Source organism: Mus pahari, chromosome 15, assembly GCF_900095145.1.
Source record: "Mus pahari chromosome 15, PAHARI_EIJ_v1.1, whole genome shotgun sequence".
NCBI classification, from domain to species: domain Eukaryota; kingdom Metazoa; phylum Chordata; class Mammalia; order Rodentia; family Muridae; genus Mus; species Mus pahari.
The window spans coordinates 20,938,945-20,957,563 of record NC_034604.1 but is presented as its reverse complement, the minus strand read 5'-3'; the positions used below and the strand labels follow the sequence as shown (position 1 = coordinate 20,957,563).

Here is an 18,619-nt window from a genome sequence, read left to right as displayed (position 1 = left end):
GGTTTTCAGAAATCAAATATATTATATTCACTAAAACAAAATGCTTTTATTTCCTTTTCTTAAATATTATAGTATCTACATGGTCAATGTTTATAAAGCAACATCCATTTTCAAACAATTTATCTTTTAGCAAAGTTATAGGAGGATCCTCCATTTTGAGTATGCAAATCTTGATGATTTTAGGAGTGCAAATTCTGAAGGTTACACAAAATCAACTTTAAGATGCAAACATATAAAATATTAATATCTAAAAATGTCTATCTTTGAATATTGAGCCAAAAAAAATCAATGTAGTCATCTTAAATATTCTTTGACTGGTCATTACACAGAACAAGATTTGATGTAAAAGCACTTCACATTATTCTGTATAGTTGCTGATAGATTAGTTTTTATATATATCTTCAGAGAACACAGATAAAACCAACTACTTCCAAATACATATTATAATAAAAAGCATTTATTTAAATATAAAATATTTAATTTAAGCTGCAAACAAGAGATTTTTCAGTTAAACTATTCAAATGATGATAGTCTAGTAGAACTCAGGCAGAAAGGAAGCAGTTGCAAATTTGAGATGCCAGGTCAAGAAGTAAGCTTTTCTAACATTGTGGCTGTGAACCTGTTCTATGGGGAGAGTGAAACTTTGTCTGCATCAATTATTCTTAAACTTGAGGTGGATATGATTTACCTGAAGGGCTTGTTAAGCATGAAAGGCTAGTTTCAACCACAGAGTTTCCAACTCTGCCTGGAAGTGTCAGCTCATTTACATCTCTAGGAGGTTTTCAGGTTATGGAGATGTTCATGTGGGATCATGCTTTGAAAACTGCTGGTCTAGATACGGAATCTGACTGTTGGCTTGGGCCTTAGAAGACTCAGTTTGCATTATCTCAGCTCTGAACATGTTGGATTTACCGTAAGCAGGCAGGTTTTTCTCTCAGTGCCTTTCAGAAGCCTGCTGTAGCTAAATTCTAGGCTGCCCAAGTTGAAGTATTTCAGTTTCATGAAAGTGTTGAGTATACTACAGATGGGCAGCTTGTTTATGGTTTTGGATAGTTGGGATTAACAAACATTAAGAAAGTAAGTCAATGCAGAAGAATATTTTAATTCATTAAGTTTAATTAATTAAATAAATTAATTGATTAACTTTACACCCCAACAACTTTGCCCTCCCAGTCCTTCCCAGTCCTCCCATGGATATCAACTAGCCCTGGCATATCAAGTTGTAGTAGGACTAGGTGCACCCTCTCCTATTGAGGCTAGATGAGGCAGCCCAGTACGAAGAAAGGATCCCAAAGGCAGGCAACAGACCCTGCTCCCACTGTTAGGAGTCCCACTTGAAGACCAAGCTGCACAACTGTAACATAGGTGCAGAGGGCCTAGGTCAGCTCCATGTAGGCTCCATGGTCAGTGGTTCAGTCTTTGGGAGCCTCTATGAGTCCAGGTTAATTGATTCTGTAGGTTTTCCTGCGGTGTCCTTGACCCCTTTGACGTCTACAATTCTTCCTCCCTCTTCTGAAGGATTCTGCCTAATGCTTGGCTGTGAGTCTCTACATCTGTTTCCAACAGTTGCTGGGTAAAGCCTCTCTCATGATGATCATGCTAGGATCCTGTGAAGGCTAAAATGCACAAATCATCTACATCTGGAGAAACCACATTGCCTAACACAGACTTCACTGAAAGATGAACACTAAGTGCCAAGGAAACGCTAAGCAGATGTAAATGAGAATGACATTTGAAATATTCTTTATAGCTGCCACTCACACCTTCCTCTTCCTTCTGGCTTTCATTTAAAGGTCATTTACATGAACTCTTTTACTTTGTTGCCATTTCTGATCTGTATTGAAGAAAGCCACAATAGGATTAATCAAATGAGAAAAAAATTCTTAATCTTTCTCCCTGATCTTCCTTGTCCTGAGTTATTCTATTTTGTCTAGAGCAGCTACTTTGTCCCCAGTTACTCCATACTGGGTACAAATACTTAAGACAGAATGAACTGGCATCTTGATCATAAATAATCACCATCTGTCTAGCACCAGAAAGCATAGACTGATGAGTGAATTATTCATGATTATTAAGCTTACTGGACACACCAAACTAATGAATGATGCCATCAGAAACCTGAATGTAGGACAACCACACCATGGCACAGCAACTTGGCATTTGGTCTTGGGCCAAATTAGTGTATCTGTCATGGCTCCTGTTTAGGAGATTGTGAGCCTGTCACTAACACCACCAGTTTCAAAGTTGTCCAGATTCCTCAACCAGTGTCTTTGTGATGTGTTCTAAGCACAGTACCAGAAATGGCTCTGACTGGTGCCAACTCTCCATCTACTGTTTGCATTAACCATTAGTTCCTATAGACTCATTTCTTTTTCTTTTTAAATCTATTTTTATTTTTATTTTTTACACTCCATATTGCATTCCCTGCCACCTCAACTTCCGATCGCTCCACATCCCACACCTCCTACCCAACCCACCCCGTCTCCACGTGGATGCCCCTAACCCCCACCCCACCTGACCTCTAAACTCCCTGGGTCCTCCAGTCTCTTAAGAGTTAGGTGCATCGTCTATGAATGAACACAGACCCAGAAGTTCCTCTTCTGTATATGTGTTGGGAGCCTCAAATCAGCTAGTGTATGCTGTTTGTTTGGTGGTCTAGTGTTTGAGAGATCTTATGAGTCCAGATTAAATGAGACTGCTGGTCTTTCTACAGGATTGCCCTTCTCCTCAGCTTCTTTGAGCCTTCCCTAATTCAAGAACAGAGGTTAGCTGCTTTTGTCCTTGGTTGGGTGCAAATATCTGCATCTGATTTTTTCAGCTGCTTGTTGGGTCTTTTGGAGGGCAATCATGATATATCCCTTTTTGTGAGCACTCCATAGCCTCAGTAATAGTGTCAAGCCTTGGGACCTCCCCTTGAGCTGGATCCCACTTTGGGCCTGTCACTGGACCTTCTTTTCCTCAGGCTCCTCTCTATTTCCATCCCTGTAATTCTTTCAAACAGGAACAATTAAGGGTCAGAGATGTGACTGTAGGATGGCAACCCATCCCTCATTTGATGTCCTGTCTTCCTGCTGGAGGTGGGCTCTGTAAGTTCCTGCTCCCTACTGTCAAGCCTTTCATCTAAGGTTGCTCCTTTTGAGTCCTGGGAGTCTCTCACCTCTCAGGTCTCTGGTGCATAGATCTGGGAGGTCCCCCCAACCTTCTATTTCTTAGGTTGCCTGTTTTCATTCTTGCTGCTGGCCCTCAAGGCTTCAGTCTTTTTCCCTCACCCAATATCTGATCAGGTTCCCCTCTTCCTCCCACTGCCCCTCCATCCACTTTTCCTCCCAGGTCCCTCCCTCCCTCCCCACTTGTGATTGCTTTCTTCTCTCCCCCAAGTGGGACTGAGGCACCATCACTTGGGCACTTCAGCTTATTGAACCTTTTGAATTCTGTGGACTGTATCTTGGGTAGTCTATATCAGTTCTTTTCTTTTCTTTTCTTTTCTTTTCTTTTCTTTTCTTTTCTTTTCTTTTCTTTCTTTCTCTCTCTTTTTCTTCCTCCCTCCCTCCCTCCTTCCTTTCCTCTTTCTTTCTTTCACTTCTTTCTTTCTTTCCTTTCTCTTTCTTTCTTTTCTTTCTTTCCTTTTTTCTTTCTTTCCTTTCTCTCTCTCTCTCTCTCTCTCTCTCTCTCTCTCTCTCTCTTTCTTTCTTTCTTTCTTTCTTTCTTTGGCTAATATCCACTTATTAGTGAGTACATAATGTCCTTTTGGATTTGAGTTCTCTCATTCAGGATATTTTCTAGTTCCATCCATTTGTCTGCAAAAGTCAGGATGTCCTTGTTCTTAATAGCTGAGTGTATTGCATCCTGTAAATTAACCACATTTTCTGTATCCATTCTTCTGTCGTCGGACAGCTATGTACTTTCCAGCTTCTGGCTACCACAAATAGGGCAGCTATGAACAAAGTGGAACATGTGCCCCTGTGGCATGGTGGGGCATCTTTTGGGTATATTCCCAAGAGTGGTATAGTTGGGTCTTCAGGTAGATCTCTTTCCAATTTTCTGAGGAACCTCCGGATTGATTTCCAGAGTGGTTGTACCAGTTTGCAATTGCAACAGCAATGGAGGAGCGTTCCTCTTTCTCCACATCCTCTCCAACATGTGTTGTCAGTTGAGATTTTGATTTTAGCCATTCTGATTGGTCTAAGGTGGAATCTTAATTGACTGAAGTGTGATATATTAATCGATGGCCAGATGTTATCAGAATAGAATGGAATATGGCCATAGTTATGACTCCAAAGAAAGGATAAATACTTGGTGAAGTGCAGCTTGTGAATCTTTTAACACTCAATATATTCTGACATTGTAGAAAGGCATAGAGGTGTTCATATATGTTAATGACATAGCTTGCTAATAACACCCACTGAAGTAATTTTTCACTTTTCATGGATGATTATTTATAATGAGGTAAGCTTTTTTTTTCTCTCAAGGTTGGGGGAGAAATATCCATTTTACAGTATACTAATAAATCACAATTTCTACATCCATTTCATATTGCCACTATACAAATTATTACAAACTTTGCAGTGTATGACAACACATATGCCTTCTCCAAAGATTGTGGAAGTCAGAAACTAGAAATCTATCTTACTGAGCTCAAGTCCAAGTTTTGGCAGAGCTTGCTTGTTCTGTTTTGAAGTTCTGAAGAGAGAATCTATTTCTTTTTTCTTCCTTTTTATCTTCCTTCCTTCCTTCCTTCCTTCCTTCCTTCCTTCCTTCCTCCCTCCCTCCCTCCCTCCCTCCCTCTCTCTTTCTCCCTCCCTCTCCCTCCTCCCTTTCTCTCTTTTAAGCTCCTAATGACTGTTTATATTCCTTGATTTGTGGTTTCCCCTCCTTCAAAGTGCACCACTCTAGCTTCTGCTTCGAACATCATAGTGTCCTGTCCTCTGACATCTTTCTTACAATTACAAAGACCATTTGGACTATAGGTACACCTATCCAGGTAACCCAAGGTCATTTCCTTATTGCACAATACCTAGTTTGAACATATGCAAAGTCCTTTGTTCATTAAATCAATATAGGCATATAAACTGATATGGGTTGCAGGATTTAGGGTATAGGTAGGAAGGTAAGTAGGTGTGTGTGTGTGTGTGTGTGTGTGTGTGTGTGTGTGTGTATTGAGTATATACATCTTATTTTTTATTTTTTAAAATTTTATTTGCAATTCATTTTTTACACTCCATATTCCATTCCCGCCCTTCCCCTCCCACCCTCCAACTGCTCCACATCCCACACCTCCTCCCCACCACACCCCATACATGGATGCCCCCATCCTCTACTCCATCTGACCTCTAAACTCCCTGGGGCCTCCAGTCCCTTGTGGGTTAGGTGCATCATCTCTGAATGAACACAGACCCAGAAGTCCTCTACTGTATGTGGGTTGGGGACCTCATATCAGCTGGTGTATGTTGTCTGTTTGGTGGTCCAGTGTTTGAAAGATCTCATGGCTCCAGATTAATTGAGACTGCTGGTCCTCCTACAGGATCACCCTTCTCAAATTCTTTCAGCCTTCCCTAATTCAGGAACAGGGGTCAGTCTATTGGTTGGGTACAAATATCTGCACCTGACTATTTCATCTTCTTGTTTGGTCTTTTGAAGGGCAGTCATGATAGATTCCTTTTTGTGCGTGCTCCAAACAAATGAAAGACCTGTATGACAATAATTTGAAGTGTCTCAAGAAAGAAATTGAAGAAGATCTCAGAAAATGGAGAGATCTCCCATGATCATGGATTGGAAGAATTAACATAGTAAAAATGGCCATCCTACCAAAGGCAATCTATAGATTCAATGCAATTCCCATCAAAATCCCAACACAATTTTTCAAAGACATGGAAAGAGCAATTCTCAAATTCATCTGGAAAGGCAAAAAACCCAGAATAGTGAAAACAATTTTTAACAATAAGAGAACAGCTGGGAGAATCATGATCCCTGACCTCAAGCTTTACTACAGAGCAATAGTGATTAAAAACTGCATGTTACTGGTACAGAGACAGACATGTTGATCAATGGAATAGAATTGAAGACCCAGAAACACAACTACATACTTATTGTCACTTGATTTTTGACAAAGGCGCCAAAAATATACAATGGAAAAAAGAAAGCATCTTCAATAAATGGTGCTGGTCTAACTGGATGTCTGTATGTAAAAGAATGAAAATAGACCCATATTTATCACCTTGTACAAAGCTCAAGTCCAAGTGGATCAAGGACCTCAACAAAAAACAAGATATACTAAATCTAAAAGAAGAGAAAGTGGGAAAGCACCTTGAACTCATTGGCAGAGGGGGAAATTTCTTAAACAGAACTCCAATGGCTTGCGGTCTAAGATCAAGAATTGATAAATGGGACCTCATGAAATTGGAAAGCTTCTGTAAGGCAAAGAAAGACATAGTCAATAAGACAAATCAGCAACCTACAGACTGGGAAAAAAATCTTCACTAACCCCACAATCTGATAAAGGGCTAATATCCAAAATATATAAAGAACTCAAGAAGTTAATCACCGAAAACCCAAACAACCCAATCAAAAAATGGGGACTAGAACTAAACTGAGAATTCACAACTGAGGAGGAATCTCGAATGGCTGAGAAGCACCTAAAGAAATGTTCAAAGTCCTTAGTGATCAGAGAGATGCAAATCAAAATGACCCTGAGATTCCACCTTACACCAGTCGGAATGGCTAAGATCAAAACCTCAGGTGACAACACATGTTGGAGAGCGTGTGGAAAAAGGAACACTCCTCCATTGCTGGTGGGATTGCAAACTAATACACATCTTTTTAAATGAACTAACTCACAAACAGTTTAGATAGCTTGTCTTGAGAGAATGAATGAATGTTGATATCTCTGTCAGCAAAATAAAATATCTCCACAATTTACAAGAGTAGACAATGGTGGATATTCAACAACTTCTGATAGAAAGGGCTATGTACATATCTGTGAATGGGACATTTGGGTATACACATATTACATTCTCAATAAGTATTCTTTGAATGTATCATGTTATTGGAAAAATTCATATTGACTTATGGGCTAGAAATGGAAGGAAATTGGAATCTCAGCACTTGATGGGAAAAGCAGAATCACAAGGTCAAAGCCAGTGTGGGCTCTGTAGCAGGCTCTAGACCAACCTGGCTTACATAGACTGTCTCAAAAAAGAAAAAAAAAAGGGGGGGGGGATCTAAGATTAGACTCAATCATGTCTTACCAAGAGAAAGCAAGAAAATAAATAGAAAGCAAACTTCTCAGAATGTTCTAAATATAAAATTCAGCTGCTTTATTAGTGGAGCTGAAGATAACTAATGCCCCTGGGTCCTATGCAAGTAACAATAGGCTTGAATGAAGCATATGTTTTCTTTCTACAGTTGTTTATATGTAATATTAACTAACAAAAATTCACTGAACAAAGGCTTAAACTAACAAAGCATTCTCAATTGTTTCTGAGGCACATGGGTGTTAAAAACACACATTGCAAATTGTATTTAATGTCAGTATGTGCATGCATACATGTGTGCCCAAGCACATGGCTACCATGATGCTCACAAAGAGGTCAGAGGACAATTGTGGGGGTTGGGACTTTCCTTCAACCATGTGGGTCCTGAGGACCAAATTGAAGTTGTCAGGAGTGGTAGCCAGAACATTTACCAAGTGAATCATTTTTTTAGCCTGCATATGGGTTTAACATGAAACTTTCAATAAATAATACAAACTTAGAAAATGATATTTTAAAATAGAGGCAAAATTTGTAATAAACCACATGACTTAAGTGTACAGCTTAATGAAATTTCACATTTGTTCTCTCTATAACCATATAATAATATTAAAATATTCTTAATTCATCTGTTTTATAAAACCAAAACTTAGCTGTATTTGGCCTGCTATTGTCAACTAAATTTGGTGATTACCTCTTCGCATTAGGAAATTCTAATAGTGTTAAGTGTGGAGGTTAATCATAGAACATTTATATTGCATGTGCAAGGTCCTAGGATGAATCTCCAGTACTGCAAGAAAAAAACAAACAAAACTCTTAAACCCCAACAAAAGAAGTAAACAATATGAGTGTAGTGACAAGACTATAGTCCCAGCACTCACACTCACGAAGTGAAGGAGAGTCTTGAATTCAAGTCAGCCTGACCTATGAAGCAAGCCTCTGTTCCAACAATAAACAAAATGAACAAACAAACAAACAAACATTTCAACTAATCAAATCACCTAAACAAAGTGCCTTGTGGTGCTCTCCATATGCTTTCTATGTGATAATAAATGGAATGAGACACTTAACAAGTTAGGACAACAGGAAAGCATGTTAGCTAATCTACATCATGCCAGAAAAATGAGTTGCATTGAAAAACTAGGGGTGCTATCTCCATGGGGTCCTGGGAGGCTCCTGCTTTCCTGGCATCTGGGACTTTCTGGTTGCTACTCCCAGTTCCCCATCCTCCATTGCTACACAACTCTGTTCAATTTCCTGAACCTCTGTACATCTTCTCCACATCCTCCCATACCTGATTCTGCCCCTCTTTTTCCCTTCCCCTTCTCTCTTCCTCCCAAGTCCCTCCCACCCTCTACTTCCCTTGATTATATTGTTTCTCCTTCTAAGTTAGTAGTGAAGTACCACTCTTTGGTCTTCCTTCCTCTTGAGCTTCATGTGGTCTGTGAGTTGTATGGTGGGTATTCCACGCTCTTTGCCTAATATCCACTTATCAGTGAGTACATACCACAGGTGTTCTTTTGTGACTGAGTTACCTCACTCAGGATATTTTCTAGATCCATCCATTTGACTGCGATTTTTGTGAAGTCATTGTTTTTAGAAGCTGAGTAGTACTTCATTGTGTAAATGTACCAGATTTTCTGTATCCATTCCTCCGTTGAGGGACATCTGAGTTGTTTCCAGTTTCTGGCTATTATAAATATGGCTGCGATGAACAGAGTGGAGCATGTGTCCTTATTATGTTGGAGCATCTTCTGGGTATGTGCCCACGAGGGGTATAGCTGGATCCTCAGGTAGTAGAGCACAGGGACCATAATGAACCAAAAGAGAAATGATTGGAGGAACTGAAGGGGCTTTATATGGCATCAATGAGATGGGAGGCCCTTGGCCGGTGAAGGCTTGATGCCCCAGTGTAGAGGAATGCTAGGGCAGTGAGGAGGGAGTGGGTGGGTGGGTGGGTAGGGGAGCACCCTTGCAGAAGTAGGGTAAGGGGGTATGGGATAGGAATGAGTAGGGTAAGGGGGTTTGCAGAGGAGAAATAGGGAAAGGGGATAACATTTGAAATGTAAACAAATAAAATATCCAACTTTAAAAAAATTAGGGGTGATTTTCAGTGATAAAAATAGTTGAGTTCATCATGAGGCACTTAATATTTTTTCTATACAATGAAAGCCAACATCACTGGCCATGAGGAGTGAATTCTTCCTGTAAAATTCTTGGCACAGCATACCATGCGATCCACAGCAGAGAAAAAAAAAAATACTGGCACTTCTAGTTTACAACAGAGCTCAAAAATCATGTTCTTAAACCTGGGTAGACACAGACTGAAAAGACTAGATGGAAAAATAACCTTCATTACTACTTTGTAGAATTATTCATATATAGACAGCGGTTACTATGATAATAGAAATAGAGTTGGATAATTTCTTTGTTATACAAGTACAAGTAGAGCAAAACTAAATATCAGTAATAATTCCTATTTTAAGATTATTTTTGAGAATTTATACCTGATTATTGTATTCACTTCATTTCCATTCCACCCTCTCCAATTCATACCTTTTCTTTAATTAATATTCTATTACACATACATTACAGTCAGCCGCATCTAGTGTTGCTCATATACATATGTGCTTAGGGCTGGCCCCTTAGGATTGATAACTATGGGGTGATGGAGAAGACTGATTCTCCCTCTCTTATCAGTCACTAATTATAGCTCTTCATATGGAACCTTGTAAGATTTTCCCTGTGTACTTAGGGACATCATCCTTTGCTGTGTACCACCTTAACTTTGGGTAGTTAGGAACTGATTATTTCCAATGCATTCATGAGTTCTTATCCATACCAATAGTTAATATTACCAACAGATCTTATTGGTATGTTTTTTATGGTAAATGATTTTTCTATCTTGGCAAGTGTTGGCGTTCCAATTTTATAAAAAGGTGAATATCAACTTCAAATTTTCTCTCCTCTTTAAAAACTGCAAGTAGTACTGTGCATATGTGTCTGGAGGAGTACAAGTAACCATACCTCCCAGAGTATTATGGAGTTAATGTAAATAAAACACAGAATGGCACGTTGCATTTTAACACTATACATGGACCAGTTGTCAAACTGACAAAAAATGCCTAATGCAACAGCTGCACTGTGTGGTTTGCCAACATCTCATCCTGAATAAATGTTCATTCTCCTCTGTGCAATTAACTCTCCTACACTGGCAGATTTTGCTAGAAGATCATCAAGGTAGATTACCTTCCAGCATTATGAACTAAATACTTACAGGTGTTATATCATCAGTTATAACTTACAAACTTTTGCATTTAGCAAGACACTCAGGCAAATGAATAATTTATGAATAATTTATAAGAAATTCACAGCATGCTCCTGGCGTCATCCATGGCCTCTTCCAGGTCATATGACACCAATTAGAGCTGAATTTTAAATTATTCAATAACCTGAACTCTCTTGTCATTTAACATATAGATATCAATGCAGTAAACAAGTTAAATCTAATGGACCCTGGAGGTTTAAGCTCCTTCACAGCTCAGCAGCTGAGGCCGTAGGCTATCAACGGAAGGGAAAATGACAGAACACAGCCGCCATGCACATCTGCAAGGCTCTAATAACTTATTCTAGTTCCCAGAGGGACTGCAGCACACTTTAGGAATATTGAATCTAAAAGACATTAAAGTCACTAATTATGAGGTTTAAAAGAATGGGCACAGAGATGACACATAATGACATGTAAATGGCAGAACAATGGAATATATACCAGATCCTAGGAATACCACCATAGGCCTGCCAATAATGTTTGCAGTGACTAGCAGACCAGTAAAAGGTTAAACTTTCTTTAATCATTACTGTACTTCCGGAAAGTCAGAATTTGTTGAGTTGCTATAAAATAAATAGCCTGTCATAGCTGACCGTACATTCAAGCTGAAGTCAAAAGACACAGGTCAGAGCTCCACTATGGTCACTTCGGAGTTCTGTTGCTTTAGGCAAATTACTGTGGCTCTGTTAAGTAGTTTAGTCATTTATAAAGAAGGGACTTGGGTTTAATAATGTTAGTGATGTATGCTATCTTTAAGATGGGTGTCTATAACCCAAAGAAGAGAGGGAAAGGAGAAAAGACTGGATGAGAAATCAGCAGTGAGCAAATTCTCAGTTACTGCTCTCTGAGGGCTTACACAGTAAGGAAGTTAAGTCATCTTATTTTAGATATTTGCCCCAAACAGATCGCTGAATAAGACAAACGTATATTTATGAAAACAATTCTAAGAATTATGATACAATTTTTTAAAGGAACAGTTATTTTATTAAAGCAAATATGGTAGTAATTCAGCACATTCACAGCTACAGTGAAGAAAAAAAAGGCAGTTTTAAATAGTTATTTTCTAAGAAATAAGCATATGGCTAGTTTTAATTACTTAAATAAGATAGAAAAAATGAGTGTGTGTGTGTGTGTGTGTGTGTGTGTGTGTGTGTGTGTGTGTGTGTGTGTAAAAGCAGAGAAAGGAAAGTTATAGCCACGTTGCAAAAAGGAACAAATAAAAGCGAATGTCTGGATCTTCAGGGTCTTCAGATGAGACGTAGGGTTAAATACAAGGAAAGAAGTATACATCACTATGTAGTCATGGTCACAGTGAAAACCTGTCATCACTGCCCATCCTGTCCCCATTCAGATCTGTCTTACACAGTGGTTTAACAAGTTGTCAGGATTCTGTTAATTATTTTCCTAAGAGGCAAGTTCCTCCTCTGGTAGGATGGCCATTTTTACTGTATTAATCCTACCAATCCAGTAACATGGGAGGGCTTTCTATCTTCTGATTTCTTCAATTTCTTTCTGAGGCATCTTAAAGGTTTTATATCACAAAATAGTTTTACTTTTCTGAGGGAACTATGAAAGGCACTGATTTCTTTCTCAGTCTGTCATTTGTAGAAAAGGAGACTACTAATTTTTTGTGTGTGAATTTTATATCCTGCTACTTTAATGAAGAAACACACATACTAACATAAGAACATGATGACGTCTTCCTTTCCCACTTCTATCCACTTGGTGCCCTTCGGTTGTCTTACTGGTCTAGCTACAACTCCAAATACTATATTAAGTAACTACGTAGAGGATATCTTAGTATTGTTCCTGATTTTAGTGTAAATGCTCTGAGTTCCGTTCTGTTCAGGTGGACGTTTCTTGCCAGTTTGCTGGAAATCACCTTTATTATGTTGTGGTATTTCCCTTGTATTTCTAGTCTCTCCAGGACTGCTATCAGGAAAGGATGCTGGAGTTTGTCAAAGCCTTTTCTGCATCTGATAAGCTCATCACGTGTTTTCTGTCTTTCAGCCTGTTTATGTGGTGGACTCCATTTATTGATTTGTTTTATGTTCAACTTGCCCTGCATAATATTATAGTGAAAACTAAGCACAGGGAAAGATGCCTTGAGAGGAGTGGTGAGAAAAATGTTCAGAGGTCCACCCGGTTAAAGATGCAGCACACATAGGCTTCTAAGAGGGTTATATGGAGTTTTCTTGTGCTTCTCTCTTCGAGTGGGATATGTGGAAGATGCCTGACTCCTAGGTAGCACTTCTAAGGTGATTTGCTGACCTGTTATTCTGCATTAACCATCAGGCCCCAGAACAGACCCAAGAATTGCATGTGGATAGATGTTTCAACACAGTTTACGTTTTACGGGGGCAAGCAAAATGAATTTGTTTAATGACGTGGAATGTTTAAATGTCTTATAGTTCTCACCCCCAGCAAGTCTGGCACTTGCTAGTATTCAGATAATACTATCTGAATGTGACCAACTGCTCCTAAAAGGGAGACCAGACATCACACTGTTATATATGCAACTGGCTAAGAGAAAATGATTTGCATTAAACTTTTAGACTAACAACTGGACAGAAACTGTTCTGAAACAAGAACAAGGAGGTATTTAAGAAGTATCTTTAAATACAACTAGTAGCAAGAACTACTAATTTTTACTACTAGCTGGAAAACTAGAGTGTTATTAGATTAAGAATTGCCAAAGTAAATCACAGTCCTGTAACTAAAGACCAGAGTCCTTCCCGAGTCTCCGTGTAAGCAGCTACAAACCATGGGACGGGGAGAGCTGGGGAGAAGCCAATTCTGAAAGCCGAGTAAAATATAAAACCAGAGACTGAAAGTGTCTACCCATGGAGGATTAGCTCTGCCTTCAGATAAAAAGGATTGTATAGAACTAAGCACTAGGCACTATGACAACCTCTATTCTTAAAAATTTGGGACAATGTTACTTACTTAGTTTAGGTTATTGTGAAAAAAACTAAGTGATTTGGTTTAGAAATAAAAACAAACCATGTGATTCAATTTCCTATTGCCTAATGCCCCAACTCCCTTTTCTGTTCCTTTGACTCTTTAGTTGTTGCCATTTCCTTCATGTTGTTTTACCATTCAACTCTAAGCTCAAATGACTGTGACTTCATAGCACCCTAAAAGCATATTACTAATTTCTTTAATGTTGAACTTACTTCATCCTGCGTCTGTGCAGTGAACTGCTAGTTGTTTTTACATGTCTAAATTTTCTTGTGATGTTGAAGTATTTATTTACAGTGTTTAAAATGGAAACTCAACCGTAGATGGATTATAAGGCTTTGGGTGGCTCTCTTGTTTCCACACCTCATCTGCCTGAAGGAATACTTGGATTTTAAACTTATAGATGCATGCTATTTTTTTTATATAGATTCTGAGCCTGCAATCATGCTACCATAGTAAATGCTTTACCCATTTGGTCAACTCATCAGCCCCTAGATGAAGTTTTATCTTAGATATGAAATAGTGAATTTTAAGAAAATTTGGAGTAAAAGTTTCAATTGAAAGCAGAGATCATTGTATTTTTTGTAATGTTCAATAAAAGAGTTTAAAACAAGAAATTGTAATAAAAACTACAAAATATATGGTATTTCAAACTAAAGTTGGGATAGGTAAACAGACAGACTACAGGATACAAAATCTAAATGAAAAGTAGCACTGTAATAGGATTCATACTTTGATTAAAAATTTACTCTAATCCCATAAACAAGGACACTATACTTTGAGACACAACGAGTTCAAAAGAAAGAGGAAGGTTGGAACAAGCAGAGTTTTTTTTTTTTTTTAAAGCAAACTGTATTTCATAAAAATCATTTTTAGTTAATGTCTTCTGATATGAAAGAAATTATTACCAAACAAATATGATCCTATTAAAAATACCCAGGACCCAGACTTCCCACTTCTTCTTCCAGGGTCTAGTCTGAGGAGTAGCCCACAATACTTATTGTTCTGCAAACTTCCAGATCGAGCCCATTCACAGCCAGTGCCCTCTGGCCTGCACCACCCTCCTCCTGCACCAAAGCCAACCCCTAGGCTACTATCAGAGCTACCACACCTGCATCCACCCACAGGACCCCATGCACTGCATCCACCATCTGACTTCAAACCCAGGTTTCCCACATCCCCATTCAGATTCCTTTCTGCACCCTAACAGGCTTAGCCAAAGTGAGTGTATTAGCCTAGTCTGGCCTTCCTGCTGTCACTGAAATGGAGCACCAGGCTTGGGCCAGGATTCCCTCTATGTTATTCCCCATGTCACAGAACAATGCAACATCATATGCAACATTTCCAACTGACCTATCTACCCTCACACTTCTGGCCTGAAACAGGAGGCAAATCCTGTTTATAACCCAGGCCCCTCTGTCCATGTGATTTCATCCCACTGAAGCCATTTCCAACCTGTAGATGCAAAATGCCCCATATGTTCTCTTCCTCCCTCCCCTTCACTGTCCATGAGGAAGTCTACATGCTCTTTGCCTTCTTACCCTCACTCTCACTGGCAAATTCATCATCAATATCTTATTGCTATTAAAGCTTACTTTGGGATTCTAGTGTATAAGGAAGACCAACCGAGACATTCAGCCTTATGGACTAAGAAATAACTGGATTCTTTGACTTTCCATTCGGAGACAGCAGTGTTGGAATAGTCAGACCACACACTGTAAGTCACTCTAACAAATCCCATATATGTGTATATTTTTTCATTCTACAAAAAATTTATAGAATGTATAACCAATAAACTAAATTTAAGCATTATTTTGGCTGAAGACAAGAATGAGCATAGAAAAGGGACTGTGAAAAGAAACACTAAACTGTAATTATTAAAACACAAAATACTACTTAAAACACAATACCACCAAAATCCAACAACACAATGTCTTAATAACTTTAAATATCAATGGCCCTGATCCTTCAAAAGACATAGACTGAATGCTGAATGGATCAGGAAACAAGCAAACAAACAAAAACCTAAACAAACAAAAACAATTTTTTTTAAAAATCTAGTAAATATGAAAACTTGTGGAGATTGAACAATTCATTCTAAATGCTGAATGGGTTAAAGACAAAATTTAAAAATTCGTGGAACTAAATGAAAATAAAAACACAACACAACAAAACCTTTGGGACACACTGAAAGCAGTCCTACAAGGGAAATTTATACCTTTAAGTGCCTACAATGAAAATTCAGAAAGAACATAACAAATGACTTAGTGATATAACTCCAAAATTTGAAAAAACAAAAATAAACCAAACACAAACCTACTTGATGACAAGAATTAATAAAACTTCTGAGCAGAAATAAACAAAATAAAAACAAAGAAAACAACACAAAGAATCAATAAATCTAAGTGCTGTTTCTTTAAAAGATAAGCAAAATTTACCAAGTCCTTGGCCCAACTAACTAAAAGAAAGAAAGACAGTATTCATTTTTTATTTTAACAAAAATCAGAAATGAGCAGGAAAAGATTATAGCAGATACCAAATACATTCAGAACATTATAATGGAAAATTTAAAGAATCTGAACTTTATTAAATTAGATAATCTGTAACAAGCAGATGATTTTCTAGATGTAGCCAAAACCACAAAATTAAGCCAAGAAGAAATCAGCAACTTAAGCAGACCCACAACAAATGAGATGAAAATAGTAATAAAAGGCCATTCAGCTAAAAAGGAGTATAGGTGCCAGATGGCACAGCATAGTTCTACCAATATTCAGAGATCTACAGCCAACATACAGTAAGAAACAAGTAGCACTAGCCAAATTCCTTCTCTGAACCAATTATCACTCTAATACACCAATCAGAAAAAGACACAGCAACAAATATCCTACCAGACCAATGTCCTTGAGGAACATAGACTAACAAATACTGAATAACATACTTGCAAATGGAATACAAACATACACTGAAAAGGCTGCTCACCATTACTGAGTGGACTTTATCTCTGAAATATACGGATTGTTCAACATATGCAAGTCAATAAATGTAATAATTTACATAAATGGCCTTAAAGAAAAAAAAAAACAGTTAAATAGATACAAAAAAGACCTTTGACACTATCTAACATGCCTTCATGACAAAAGTAATATAGAATGTAGGGCTAGAGCAAACAAACCTCAATATAATAAAAATGATCTACCAGAGATCCACGACCAACATCATCATAAATGGAAAAACATTAGAAATAATCCCACTGAAGTCAGGAAGGAGACACAGACCCAAACATGAGCACACATCAGTTCAGTCACTATATATTTGAATAAGATGCCAAAAACATATACTAGAGAAAAGAAAGCATCTTCAACAAGATGTGCTGGGAAAACTGGATGTCGATATGTAGAAGAATGAAATTAAGACCCATATTTATCACCTTACACACAAATTAACTCCCAGTGCTTTGATCCTAAACATGAAACATGAAACACAGGAACTTCTTTAAAAAGACAAATAAACATAGGCAGTACTGTACATAATATAGGTATAGGAAAACTAGTATTATGAATAAGCCTCTCTCCATTTGTCCAAGAATTAAGTCCAACAATTGACAAGTGGAACTTCAAAAAAGAAAAAAAGCTTTCTAGAGAAACAAGTAATCTGGTGAAGATGAAGTCCGCAGAGAGGGAGAGGATCTTTGTCACCTATACATCAAAGGCTCAGTAACCAGAATATAAAAGAACTAAAGAACCATAGAACCAAACAAATGATCCATTCAAAAATGAGGCTTTTACCTGAATTAGTACCTGAATAAGAGTTCTCCAAAGAAGAAAAAAATTAGCTAAGAAATATCTCAAAAACTGTTTATGTTCCCTAGCTGTTAGGGAAGTGCAAAGCTAACAACTTTAAGACTTCATCCTCCTCCAGTTAGAAGGGCAAAGAGCAAGAGAACAACCAGCAACATATGCTAGAGGGGATGGAGAGAAAAAGGAACTCTCTTTCACTGATGGTGGGATTCCAAACTGGTCTAGCCAGTATGGAAATCAGTGTAGAAAATTCTTAAAAAGCTGAAAACAAATCTACCATATCATACAGCTATACCATTATACACACAGCCAAAGAAAACATCATACTCCTCAGGGTATAAACTCTGCCATCTTCATTGATGCTCTAGTCACACAGTTTGGAAATGGAAAGAATGTAAATGCCCTCCAACTAAGGAGTAGATAATGAAAATGTGTAATATATACTATGGAACACCATACTATGGAACTGTAAAGAAAAATATAACAATGAATTTTATAGGTAAGTGAATGAAACTAGACGGAGGTCATCCAGACCCAGATAGACAAACGTCATTATGTCCTCCCTTACTGGAAGTTTCAAGTCTTTAGATGTGAGTACATAACCTGTAGTAATTATAGAAACCAGGAAAGTAATATAGGGTGATTGTCAGGATAGGGCAGGGGACATGTAATCTGACCAGGAAAATGGAAAAGGGACACTCTTTAGGGAAGGGGAAAGAGGTTAGTACAGAGGAAGGTAAGTGGTAGGATACAAATGATCTGACAGGGAAAGTGGGAAAAGGGGGCTTAGGGACGGGGCCTGGGAGTAAGTAGAGGAGAATGGGGGAGGGAGGTAAAAGAATATGTTGAATAAATGTGTAAAATATCATCACAGAATCATTAACAATTTACCTAAAAACTATAATGCACATAATATAGGCATATAAATATACATATATAGTTTTAATGAACCTTTCTCATTTAGGCTGATAATATTCCCTACAAGAGAGAAAGTCCACCAAACAGAAACCCTACTATCAGACATGAGCCCTCTTGTCTTAATCACTGTTCAATTGTTGTGAAGATATAACATGATCAAAGCAACTATTCTAAGAAACCATGAAGCTGAGGCTTGCTTACAAGTTTAAGAGGTTAGTACATTATCATCATGACAGTACACATGGTGGCATGCAGGCAGACACAGAAGCAATAGCTGAGAGCAATAGTTTTTTTTTGTTTTTTTGTTTTTTTTATTACTATTTTCTTTATTTCCATTACAAATGCTATCCTGAATGTTCCCTATACCC

The 18,619-nt window shown here is 38.1% G+C and overlaps 1 protein-coding gene across 2 annotated transcripts in view; it reads right to left on the bottom strand.

Annotated features, from left to right (window-relative positions):
• Kiaa1328 (KIAA1328 ortholog) overlaps positions 1-18,619 on the bottom strand; it is a 288,560-nt gene that overhangs the window by 126,567 nt on the left and 143,374 nt on the right. The window lies entirely within an intron of this gene.